A 12164-nucleotide genomic window follows, 5' to 3' on the forward strand; every position below is an offset into this window, starting at 1 on the left:
AGAACTTTTTTCCGCATAAATTTTAAAGACCTTTTCAATGAAACGAATCCAATTACAAGGAAGACTAAGGCAAGTATAAACCTATGGGACTACATCAAATTAAAAAGCTTCTTCACAGTAAAAGAAACCACTACCCAAACCAAGAGACCCCTCACAGAATGGGAGAAGATCTTTACATGCCATACATCAGATAAGAGTTTAATAACCAACATATATAAAGAGCGTGCCAAACTCAATAACAAGACAACAAATAACCCCATTCAAAAATGGGGGGAGGACTTGGACAGAATATTCACCACAGAAGAGATCCAAAAGGCCGAGAAACACATGAAAAAATGTTCCAGGTCTCTGATTGTCAGAGAAATGCAAATCAAGACAACAACTTCACTCCTGTGAGAATATCATACATCAGAAAAGTTAACAGCAGCAAATGCTGGAGAGGGTGTGGGGTCAAAGGAACCCTCCTGCACTGCTGGTGGGAATGTCAATGGGTCCAACCTCTGTGGAGAGCAGTCTGGAGAACTCTCAGAAGGCTAGAAGTTCACCTACCCTATGACCCTGCAATTCCTCTCCTGGGGATATATCCTAAGGAACCCAACACACCCATCCAAAAAGACCTGTGGACACATATGTTCTTAGCAGCACAATTTGTAATAGCCAAAACCTGGAAGCAACCCAGGTGTCCAACAACAGATGAATGGCTGAGCAAGTTGTGGTATATATACACAATGGAATACTACTCAGCTGTAAAAAATGGTGACTTCACCATTTTCAGCCGATCTTGGATGGACCTTGAAAAAATCATGTTGAGTGAAATAAGCCAGAAACAGAAGGATGAATATGGGATGATCTCACTCTCAGGCTGAAGTTGAAAAACAAGATTAGAAAAGAAAACACAAGTCGAACCTGAAATGGAATTGGAGTATTGCACCAAAGTAAAAGACTTTGGGGTAGGTGGCTGGGTGGGGAGAATACAGGTCCATGAAAGATGATGAATGACATAGTGGGGGTTGTATTGTTAAATGGGAATCTAGGGAATGTTATGCATGTACAAACTATTGTATTTACTGTTGAATGTAAAACATTAATTCCCCAATAAAGAAATAAATTATTAAAAAAAAAAAGAAAATAAGAAAACCGTACAAAAGATCAAGGAAAGTAAATGCTGGTTCTTCAAAAGAGTGAACAAAGTCGACAAACCTTTAGCCAGACTCATAAAACAAAAAATGGAGAAGACACAAATAAGTTGGATTGGAAATGGAAGAGGAGATGTCACAACAGACACCACAGGAATTCAACATATCATGCAAGGCTTCTATGAACAATCATATGCCACCAAGCTAGATTCCTTGGAAGAAATGGAAGATTTCCTAGATACCTATGAACTTCCAAAATTAAATAAAGAGGAACTAGATAATTTGAACAGGCCCATCACAGCCAATAAAACAGTTATCAGAAACCTTCCCAAGAATGAAAGTCCTGGACTGAATGATTTTACAAATGAATTCTACAAAACCTTCAAGGAAGAGTTAATGTCTCTACTTTTAAAAGTCTTCCACAAGATTGAAGACACAAGAATACTCCCTTCCAGCTTCTATGAAGCCAACATCACTCTGATACCAAAAGCAGACAGGGACACAACCAAAAAAGGAAACTACAGACCAATATCTCTGATGAACATAGATGCTAAAATACTGAACAAAATTCTAACCAACCACATACAGCAGAATTTTAAAAAGATTGTTCATCATGACCAAGTGGGGTTTATCCTAGGGATGCAAGGTTGGTTTAATATATGTAAATCCATCAACATGATCCACACATCAATAAAAGCAAGACCAAAAACCACATGCTTGTATCAGTGATGCAGAGAAAGCCTTTGAGAAAATCCAACATCCCTTTATGATCAAAACACTACAAAAAATGGGACTAGATGGAAAATTCCTGAAGATAGTGGAGTCTATATATAGCAGACCTACAGCCAATATCATACTCAGTGGTGAAAAACTGGAAGCATTTCTCCTCAGATCAGGTAGTATACAGAACTGCCCATTACTGTTACTATTCACCATTACTATTCAATATAGCGTTGGAAGTTCTTGCCATAGCAATCAGGCAGGAGCAAGGAATTAAAGGCATACAGATTGGAAGAGAAGCAGTCAAACTCTCCCTATTTGCAGACAACATGATAGTATACATAGAAAAACCTAAGGAATCCAGCAAGAAGCTTTTGGAAATCATCAGGCAATACAGTAAGGTGTCAGGCTACAAAATTAACATTCAAAAGTCTGTGGCATTCCTCTATGCAAACACTAAATTAGAAGAAGATGAAATCCAGAAATCAATTCCTTTTACTATAGCAACAAAAACAATCAAATATCTGGGAATGAACCTAACCAAAGAAGTGAAAGACTTGCATACTGAAAATTATGAGTCACTCCTCAAGGAAATAGAAAAAGACACAAAGAAATGGAAAGATATTCCATGTTCATGGGTTGGAAGAATTAATATCATTAAAATGAACATACTATCCAGAGCCATGTACAAATTTAATGCTATCCCCATCAAGATCCCAATCACATTTTTTAGGAGAATAGAACAAATTTTGATCTGGAGCCAGAAAAGACCTAAAATTGCCAAAACAATCTTGAGAAGAAAGAACAGAACTGGAGGCATCACACTCCCCGAATCTCAAATTGTATTATAGGTCTATTGTCATCACAATTGCTTGGTACTGGAACATGAATAGACACACTGACGAGTGGAATAGAGTTGAAATCCCAGAAGTAAGCCTCACACCTATGGACATCTAATCTTTGACAAAGGGGCCCAGACTATTAAATGGGGAAAGCAGAGTCTCTTCAACAAATGGTATTGGAAACAATGGGTTGAAACATGCAGAAGAATGAAACTGAACCACTATATTTCACCAAACACAAAAGTAAGTTCCAAGTGGATCAAGGACTTGCATGTTAGACCAGAAACTATCAGATACTTAGAGGAAAATATTGGCAGAACTCTTTTCTGCATAAATTTTAAAGACATCTTCAATGAAACGAATCCAATTACAAAGAAGACTAAGGAAAGAATAAACCTGTGGGAATAAATCAAATTAAAAAGCTTCTTCACAGCAAAAGAAATCACTACCCAAACCAAGAGACCCCTCATATGAATGGGAGAAAAATCTTTACATGCCAAACATCAGATAAGAGGCTAATAGCCAGAATATATAAAGAGCTTGCCAGACTCAACCACAAGAAAGCAAATCACCCCATCCAAAGATGGGGAGAAGACATGGACAGAATATTCACCACAAAAGAGACCCAAAAGGCTGAGAAACACATGAAAAAATGCTCCATGTCTTCGATTGTCAGAGAAATGCAAAGAAAGACAACAATGAGATACCACTTACTCCTGTGAGAATGTCACACATCAGAAAAGGTAACAGCAGCAAATGCTGGAGAGGGTGTGGGGTCAAAGGAACCCTCCTGCACTGCTGGTGGGAATGTCAATGGGTCCAACCTCTGTGGAGAACGGTCTGGAGAACTCTCAGAAGGCTAGAAGTTCACCTACCCTATGACCCTGCAATTCCTCTCCTGTGGATATATCCTAAGGAACCCAACACACCCATCCCAAAAGACCTGTGGACACATATGTTCTTAGCAGCACAATTTGTAATAGCCAAAACCTGGAAGGAACCCAGGTGTCCAACAACATATGTGTGGCTGAGCAAGTTGTGGTCTATATACACAATGGACTACTACTCAGCTGTAAAAAATGGTGACTTTACCATTTTCAGCCAATCTTGGATGGACCCTGAAAAATTCATGTAGGGGCCAGGTGGTGGCGCACCTGGCTGACCACAGGTGTTACAATGCCCAGGGATCCGGGTTTGAACCCATGGTCCCCACCTGCAGGGGGAATGCTTTATAAATGGTGAAGCAGGGCTGAAGGTGTCTCTCTCTCTCTCTCTCTCTCTATCACCACCCCCTTCCTCTTGATTTCTGGCTGTCTCTATCCAAAAAATAAAGAATTAAAAAAATTATTAAAAAAAAGAAAAATTCATGTTAAGTGAAATAAGTCAGAAACAGAAGGATGAATATGGGATGATCTCACTCTCAGGCAGAAGTTGAAAAACAAGATCAGAAGAAAAAACACAAGTAGAACCTGAACTGGAATTGGCGTATTGCACCAAAGTAAAAGACTCTGGGGTGGGGCGGGGGGTGTACAGGTCCAAAAGGGATGACAGAGGGCCTAGTGGGGGTTGTATTGTTATGTGGAAAACTCAGAAATGTTATGCATGTACTAACTATTGTATTTACTGTTGAATGTAAAACATTAATCTCCCAATTAGAAATTTAAAAAAAAGGATTTCAATTTACATTTACTACACTAAGAAAGGAAGAAAAGTTTAACTTTTAACATGTATGTATAAGGAAAGAACTTTAGTAAGCATCTATTAGTTAAGAAGAGAACTCTGGTTTGTTTTTCCATATCCTACCCTGAAAAGGCATACCCAGCTTTAAAAAATGGAGTGTTTATTTAAGAAAGGAGACATTAACAAAACCGTAATTTTATGTATAAAATGGAAATATTGACAAGACTATCGGATAAGAGTGGTACATTTCCACACAATGCCAAATTCCAGAGCTCCATAACCAAGCCCCTTTAATAGCTTCCCTATTCTTTATCCCTCTGGGAGCACGGACCCAGGGTCACTGTGGGATGCAGAAGGTGGAAGGTCTGGCTTCTGTAATTCCTTCCCCACTGAACATGGGTATTGGTAGGTGGATCCATACTCCCAGCCTGTCTCTCTCTTTCCCTAGTGGGGCAGGGCTCTGGGGAGATGGGGCTTCAAGACACATAGTGGGATTCCTCTGTGCTGGGCTAGCCTGAGGGTGTTTCTTCCCGGACATGTGAAGAGTTCTCTGGGTTGGAGAGAACTCGACCGGAGCCAACCTAGGTTGCTGCTTACTCAGCGACGTGGGGAGAGGAACCAGGAACTCTCGTGGCTGAGCAGGAACGCAATGCAATTCTTTTATTCATCAGAAAAAAAACAAACTGCCCTTTATATCTTCTGAGAAGGAAGTGGCAGGTCGGAAAAAGGAAATGGTTAGGAGAGGTGGGTGGAGAGGAAAAAAGAGCAAAGGTAGCAAGTTTCCATCTAACCAGTGGGGATTAAACCAATGCCCTGCAGGCAGAGCAGGTCTCCTGCTGTTGCAAAGGTTCTAACCAGTGAGGATTAAACCAATACCCTGCAGGCAGGGTGGGTCTCAACGATTATGTAAATAGACCACAGGATCAAACAATGCAGCATGGGGGGGGGGAGCTGACCTAATGCCCAACACCTCTGCCCAAAGAAGTCAGGTAAAATGAATTTTTAAAGCATATAACTGATCTTAAAAGACCTAGGATCCAGCACAAAGGTGGAAGAGATGAGAGCAAGAAGTAAAAAGGGGCCAAGCATTGGCGCACCTGGTTGAGTGCGAATGTCACCATGTTCGAGGACTGGGTTCAACTCCCCCAACCCCTATCTGCAAGGGGAAGAGCTTTGCAAATGGTGAAGCAGTGCTGCAAGTCTCTCTCTGTCTCTCTCTGTCCCTCCCCTTCCCTCCCTGGATTATTGACTGTCTCTATCCAATAAATAAATTAATTAATAAAAAATTAAAAAGGACAAGGACACTACTGGTGGGATAATTTGGGAAGATTTAAATACTTGGCCTTCATTTCACCATGGTGAGGAGGGTCTAGACCCCCTTACCCTCATTGGTCAATGGCTTTTTTTTTATTTAAATAAAGGTTTTACATTTTTGTTTCCCTTACCAGTAATTGTATCATAATGACTTAATGACTTCTTCTGAAATATCCTTTTTTCCCCTTCTTTTTTTTTTTTTTTTTTCAAATGTGGAAAAAAGATCTAAGGCATACATTTTACTGAAAGGGATCAGAGCACAATGGCGCTGACTTGAGTAACTTTGGAAATAACTAACGGAGAAGGAAGCATTCTCGAGCACGGCACTCTGACATTGTTCCGATGGGGTACAAGTTCATTGTTCTGAAATTAATGCATGTGTATTCAGGGAGAAAAAAATTAATCAACAAAAGACAGGCTTTCTCCCTGCTGGAAAGGGAAACTACAGATAAGCAAGACGTGAAGTTGAACTAAGCCATGCACTACTGGATTAAAGTCACAGGGAGAATTATGAGCTCACAGGTGACCTCATAAAGATACAAATGATATGGAAATACTTATAGATGTATATGACTTATAGGTTCACTTTTTTTCTAGCTCTTTCTGTTGCAAAGACCTAGATACAGTAACACCCTTTAGCAATGGACATTCTCAGCACTCAGTTTTGTTTCTTCTTTTAAGGAAACAAATCATAACTTATTTGAAGACTTATATATATTTACAAGTGATAGAGAGGACAATATTATCACTCTGGCATAAGTGGTTCTGGGAATCAAATTTGGGACCTCATGTAAACAGTCTGGCATTCTTTTTATTTTGCCTCCAGGGTTATCACTGGGGCTCAGTGCTAGCACTACAAGTCCACTGCTCCTGGAGGCCATTTTAACCATTTTGTTGCCCTTGTTATGTTTGTGGTAGTTGTTACTTTTGTTATAGCTTTTGTTTTGTTCGGTAGGACAGAGAGAAATCGAGAGAGGAGGGGAAGACAGAAAGGAGGAAAGACAGACCCCTACAGACCTGCTTCACTACTTGCGAAGCCATCCCCCTGCAGGTGGGGAGCCGGGGGGCTCGAACCAGGATCCTTACGCCGGTCCTTGCACTTTGCACCATGTGCGCTTAACCTGTTGCGCTACCGCCCAGCCCCCTAACAGTCTGGCATTCTACCACCAAGCCACCTCTCCAACTTCAGATAGTAGTTTCTAATACCATTCTTTAATCAAAAGGATCAACCCCTGTGGAGAAATTGCCTCTTCCTGGCTGAGGGAAGGAACTAGAAGGTAAGTCTGAGGCATGTTACAATGCCATGAAGCAAGGAATTACCTACAACAGCAATCATGGTGCTATGTCAAGGGACAGGAGTCAACTAGGATACATTTCCCAATGCCTAAAACTTGGGATAAGTGGAGCCACAAAATCATACATGCCGTATTGCGTTCCCAGTCAAAGAACAAGATAAGAGTTAAGTCTCAGTGTGTTTGCATACTGCTACACACGACTGGCCAATCAACTAAATGAGCAAAGTAAAAGAGACAAGTCTTTTGTGCGAGAGAATTCCAAATGCTGGTGATTCATGTTGATAGACACTTTGTCTTTAAAGAGGGTGAAGTGTAGCTCTGTTTCTTTGTGTGGCTTGCATGTGATGATTTGCCTCCAAAATGCCCAGTATGTAAAGGGGGCAGAGAAGGTGCAACAGAGCAACCTGAAAGACCCCCTCCCCCAGGCGATCAGGTCCACAGAATCAGCACTGCGGCAAACTCACGGTACACGTTCTTTGCCCGTAACCTCTGCTGTCTGTCCTCACAAACTCTCCCGCTGACCACGAAAATAAAACCGAGGGACATTTTGCCTTTCCCTTTCTTAACCAATACTTCTGAAAACTGTGAAGGTCATACCAAAGAAAAAAAAAAAAAAGCAAAAAACCCAAACAAAAAACCGTGGTGAGATGCCGCTGTCTCTGATGTCCCTAAAGAGCCTTGAGGACCGAGTGTAATATGCTGTCCCAGATAGCATCTTCAGAACAGGAGGAGGACATCAGAGAATAACTAATGAAATGTGGAGTAAAACCTGGAGCTTATTACTGAGCATATATCATTATTAGTTCATTCGGTGTGACAAATATGAAGGCTGGGGGTGGAGGGAGAGACATGGAACTTTGGTGGTGGGCATGTTGTGAAACTAGACCCTGTAATCTTACAATCTCATACATTATAAATCACCACTAACTTCTTCTCCATGTGACAAATGCATCAGAGACATGTATGATATTAACAAAGGAGAGACCTGGGTGGTGGGTGTCTGCTGACTGTGCCTTGTTACCTTTTTAACAAATAATAATAAAAGCTACTCTTAAAAAGTCTACTAAAGAGGGTTGGAGGGAATAGCTTAAGGGCTCTGCCAAATGACATGCATGCCTGAAGTTCTTAAGTCCCGGGTTCAATCCCCAGCACAACAACAATAATCCAGAGCTAAGCAGTGTCCTCATACAGAAATGCATGATTCATTTATCTAAGCCCCACCCAATGAACTGTGAATCCAGTTAGTCTGGGGACAAGGCCACAAAAACCAGCTGATAGAATGCTAAGTTTAGACTCAAAGGTTGATGACTAGAGAATCTCTTTATCTTACACTGATTTATTATTATTATTCTTTAATCTGATAGCACAGAGAAACTGAAAGGAGGATTGGGCGGTGGCTCACCTGGTTGAGTGCAGGTTACAATGCACAAAGACCTGGGTTCAAGTCCCCGGCTCCCTCCTGACGGGAGGAAAGCTTCACAAGTGGCGAAGCAGTACTCTCTCTCCATTTTTCTCCCTCTCTGTTTTTTTCTCCCCTGCACAGGGGAGCAGGAGGCTCAAACCAGGATCCTTATGCAGGTCCTTGCCCTTTGCGCCATGTGCGCTTAACCCGCTGCGCTATCGCCCAACTCCACTATTTTTCTCCCTCTCTACCACCCCCTTCCTTCTTGATTTCTGGCTGTCTCTACCCAATAAATATAATAATAATAATAGTAATAATAATAATTAATGAAATTGAGAGGGAAGGGGAAGAGAGAGAGAGAGGAGCCAAAAGCACTGTTTCACCACTTGGGAGGTTTCCCCTAAAGGTGAGAGCAGGGACTTGAACCCAGGTCATTGTGCAAGGTAATGAGTGAGCTCAACCAAGTATACTACTCCCCGTCCACCCCAAGAATTTCTTTAGTGGCCAGGAGGTAGCTCCACTGGTAAAGTGCACATTTTACCTCATGCGAGGCCACTGGTTTGAACTCTCTACTGCCACAGCGGAGAGACATGACGGCGATCTGTGTGAGCCGTGCCAGTGCTGTGCTAGCTTTCCTTTCCTCTTCCTCTTTATCCCCTTTTCTCCTTCTCACTCTACTTCTTATTCTCCAGTTTGCCTCAGTTCTTGATTGCTCTCCCATTTCAAACATTCATATGTCCGTTATACACGGACAGAAGTCCTACTATGTGCCGGGAACTCTGCAAGGTGCTGTGAGTCAAAACCCAGGAGTCACTGTTTCCAGATAGTGAGCCACAAGCCACTAGTGGATCTGAACTCAATCTAGTGTAGCACTGCCAGTATTTTCTCTTATAACAAAAAGAAAAGATCAAAAACCATCAGAATGCAGTTTTCGTAGTAAGGTTTTCCTGTGGGCAGTTATTTTGAGTAAGTATGTGTTTTACTCTGGACGACGACATCAAATGCACTTTTCAGTGCAGGCTGAAGTGAGCGCACACACACTCACACGCACACACGTGCACATGCACTCACACGCACACACACATGCATGCACACACATGCACACACGCACATGCATGCACATGCACACACACGCACACACACGCACACACACGCACACCAAACAACCTTGAGTAGTACTGCTAGAAGTGGTGTCCCTGGGGGTACATTTTTATAGACATTTATAATTCCAAGAGTTCCCAGTTATCAATCATATCAAACCCCTGACTTGGCTACTGAATCTACACAGCTATCATTCTGAATAGGAGCGAACACACATTTCTAACCTCCAGGTTCCTTTCCCCCGTGCACTGTGAGGCTTCTGCTCAGTCAGTACTTCCTCCTTCGGGGCTACACCCTCACAAGCCCTAACAAGCACATGGGAAAACTCATGGCCAGGCTACAGAAGCAGCTTCCCAACTCAACTTCCAGGTTCCATCAAGTCACTTTAGACTTCTCGAATGCAAGTTAGACATATTAATAAAACTTAGTATTGACATTATTTTATCGGAAGGACAAAGTTCATAGGAGAATAGATTTTAAGTATTCATAATAAAATGTAACAGTCTATTTTTTTTTCTTTTCACAATTCCCAGGAAAAAAAAAAGTGACTGAGAAAAGAAAACAGGTCCAAGATAATAGGGGAAGGCGAGAGAGGAGTATTTAGTGGACAGGACAGACAGCAGGTCGTACAAAACACTCCAACAAGAACAAGTCAAATGAAAAGAGCTAAAAACAAAAAAACCAAAAACCAAAAGCCAAAACAAAAAAACGAGAGCACTGATTCCCACCTGCACTGAGCTACAGAGCAACTGAACCACAAAAGCTCCAGACAGACAGACAGACAGACGCTGAGATAGACAATGGTTTTATTTACACAAACCTTTGGCTCCAAGAGATGAAAGATTCCTTGAGTGCTCTTTGTGAAATGAGGTTAGATATTTAAAACAGTTCACTTCCTGGGAAACACTTTGCTCTTTGGGGGGAGTCTTTAATCATGTTTACTCAACTTACTATGTTCTATCTCTTCTAATAATTTCTTCAGCTTCTGTAATGAGTATAGACGCGTGAGAGGTAGGGTCTCAAACAAAGAATTTTGCTGGTGCTCTTCAATTGCCTCAAACGATCCGATCCTTCATTTGGATATGAGAAGAAGCAGATGCCTTGCAACATGTCAGGAAAAACAGCAGGGGTGGAGGGGGTGGGGGAGGAGAGATGAGGAAACTTAAAGAAATAAAAGCTCCAAAAATGGATACGACTGACCCTTTGAAGTCCCAGCATAGCAAAGAATTCAACTAATGACTTATATTTTTCTTTATCTGAGTTACTTATTACGATTTTATGCGGTAACCAAAGTTATCTTTGTGAAGTTAATTATTGAACTATATACAGTTACTGTATAAGCCATTAACTTCTCAAACATTTATACTTCTTGAATACTATCTAAAATTAACTGTTACTCTGGGAAGTGTTCCAGCATATACTAGTATAAAACACAGTATTTTAAATTATGCCTTTTAAAGCTAAGTCTTTGTAGTGGACTCATATAAATGCTGTTAGGTCATGGTGGCAGCTCCAAGGGTAACCTGTACATATCCGTCAAAGCTCAGGTTGTACCTAGATTTCAATTGTATTTTACTCTCTTATAAACTACAATTCAGTTGAGTCAGTACAAAAGACAATCTAGCAAGTGTTGTGAGAATATAAAGAAAACACACACACATACTTCATATTAAGACAAATTCAGTCTACTATTAGGAAGGGGAAGATTTTAAAGTAAGAGAAAGAGAAATGAAAAAATTCACCATTGTAATTTGAGCTCTGCCTTCTCTACAAGAAGACACATCAAAGAACATTCTCTGAGATCCTGACAGCCCATCAGAGCAGAATCAAATCTAGATGAACTAGCTTTAGTTCAGACAAGGAGCCATCAAATGTTCTTTTGCGCTGTTTCTGGTCTGCTGAGGGCACGCAAAACATCAGGTATTTAAGGTCAGTGGAGGCTACACAAATCATGACGTGATGCGAGCAGAACCATAGCACCATCCACTAGGTGTGTGTGTGTGTGTGTGTGTGTGTGTGTGTTTGTTTGTTTTGTTTCTTATTATAAAAAGTTAGATTTGTTTTAGAAGTCCAAACAAACTGGAAAACATTTTCTTTCAGCTGGGGCTTTGCACCCATGGGAGTCCATTTCTCCAAGGGGATTCTTCCTCCTCTTCTTTTTGAGACAGAAGCAGAGACAAAGAGAGACTCTGCCATCACCCTCCTTTGCATAATACTTGAATATGGCGACTTGGGAACTTCAGCCCCAGTTCTCATGGATGGTAAAGTGTGTGCTTTACTGGGTAAATTATTTGCCACCCCCTGGAAGACATTTCCCATAGGAACACAGATAACAAACTATTATTACTGTACTATTATTAATATGACATCCACTTTTTTTTTGTAGTGTTGGGACTTTTTATAATATAAAAGGCCTTGATTATTCAACTCTCTGCCTGAACATCTTTCCATGAATCTCATCTGTCAACATGAACTTCTGTAGAAGTGACTTCCTAAAAGTTTCTGCTCTGCAGCTGCATCAAGTTAAAGCAGCCAGCTTTCCAGTGATAGAAAATCAAGACTGTGAGAGTCGGGCGGTAGCACAGCGGGTTAAGCTCACATGGTGCAAAGGGCAAGGACTAGCTTAAGGATCCCGGTTCGAGCCCCTGGCTCCCCACCTGCAGGGGAGTCGCTT

The sequence above is a fragment of the Erinaceus europaeus genome, chromosome 4 (genome assembly GCF_950295315.1).
Source record: "Erinaceus europaeus chromosome 4, mEriEur2.1, whole genome shotgun sequence".
Taxonomy (NCBI): domain Eukaryota; kingdom Metazoa; phylum Chordata; class Mammalia; order Eulipotyphla; family Erinaceidae; genus Erinaceus; species Erinaceus europaeus.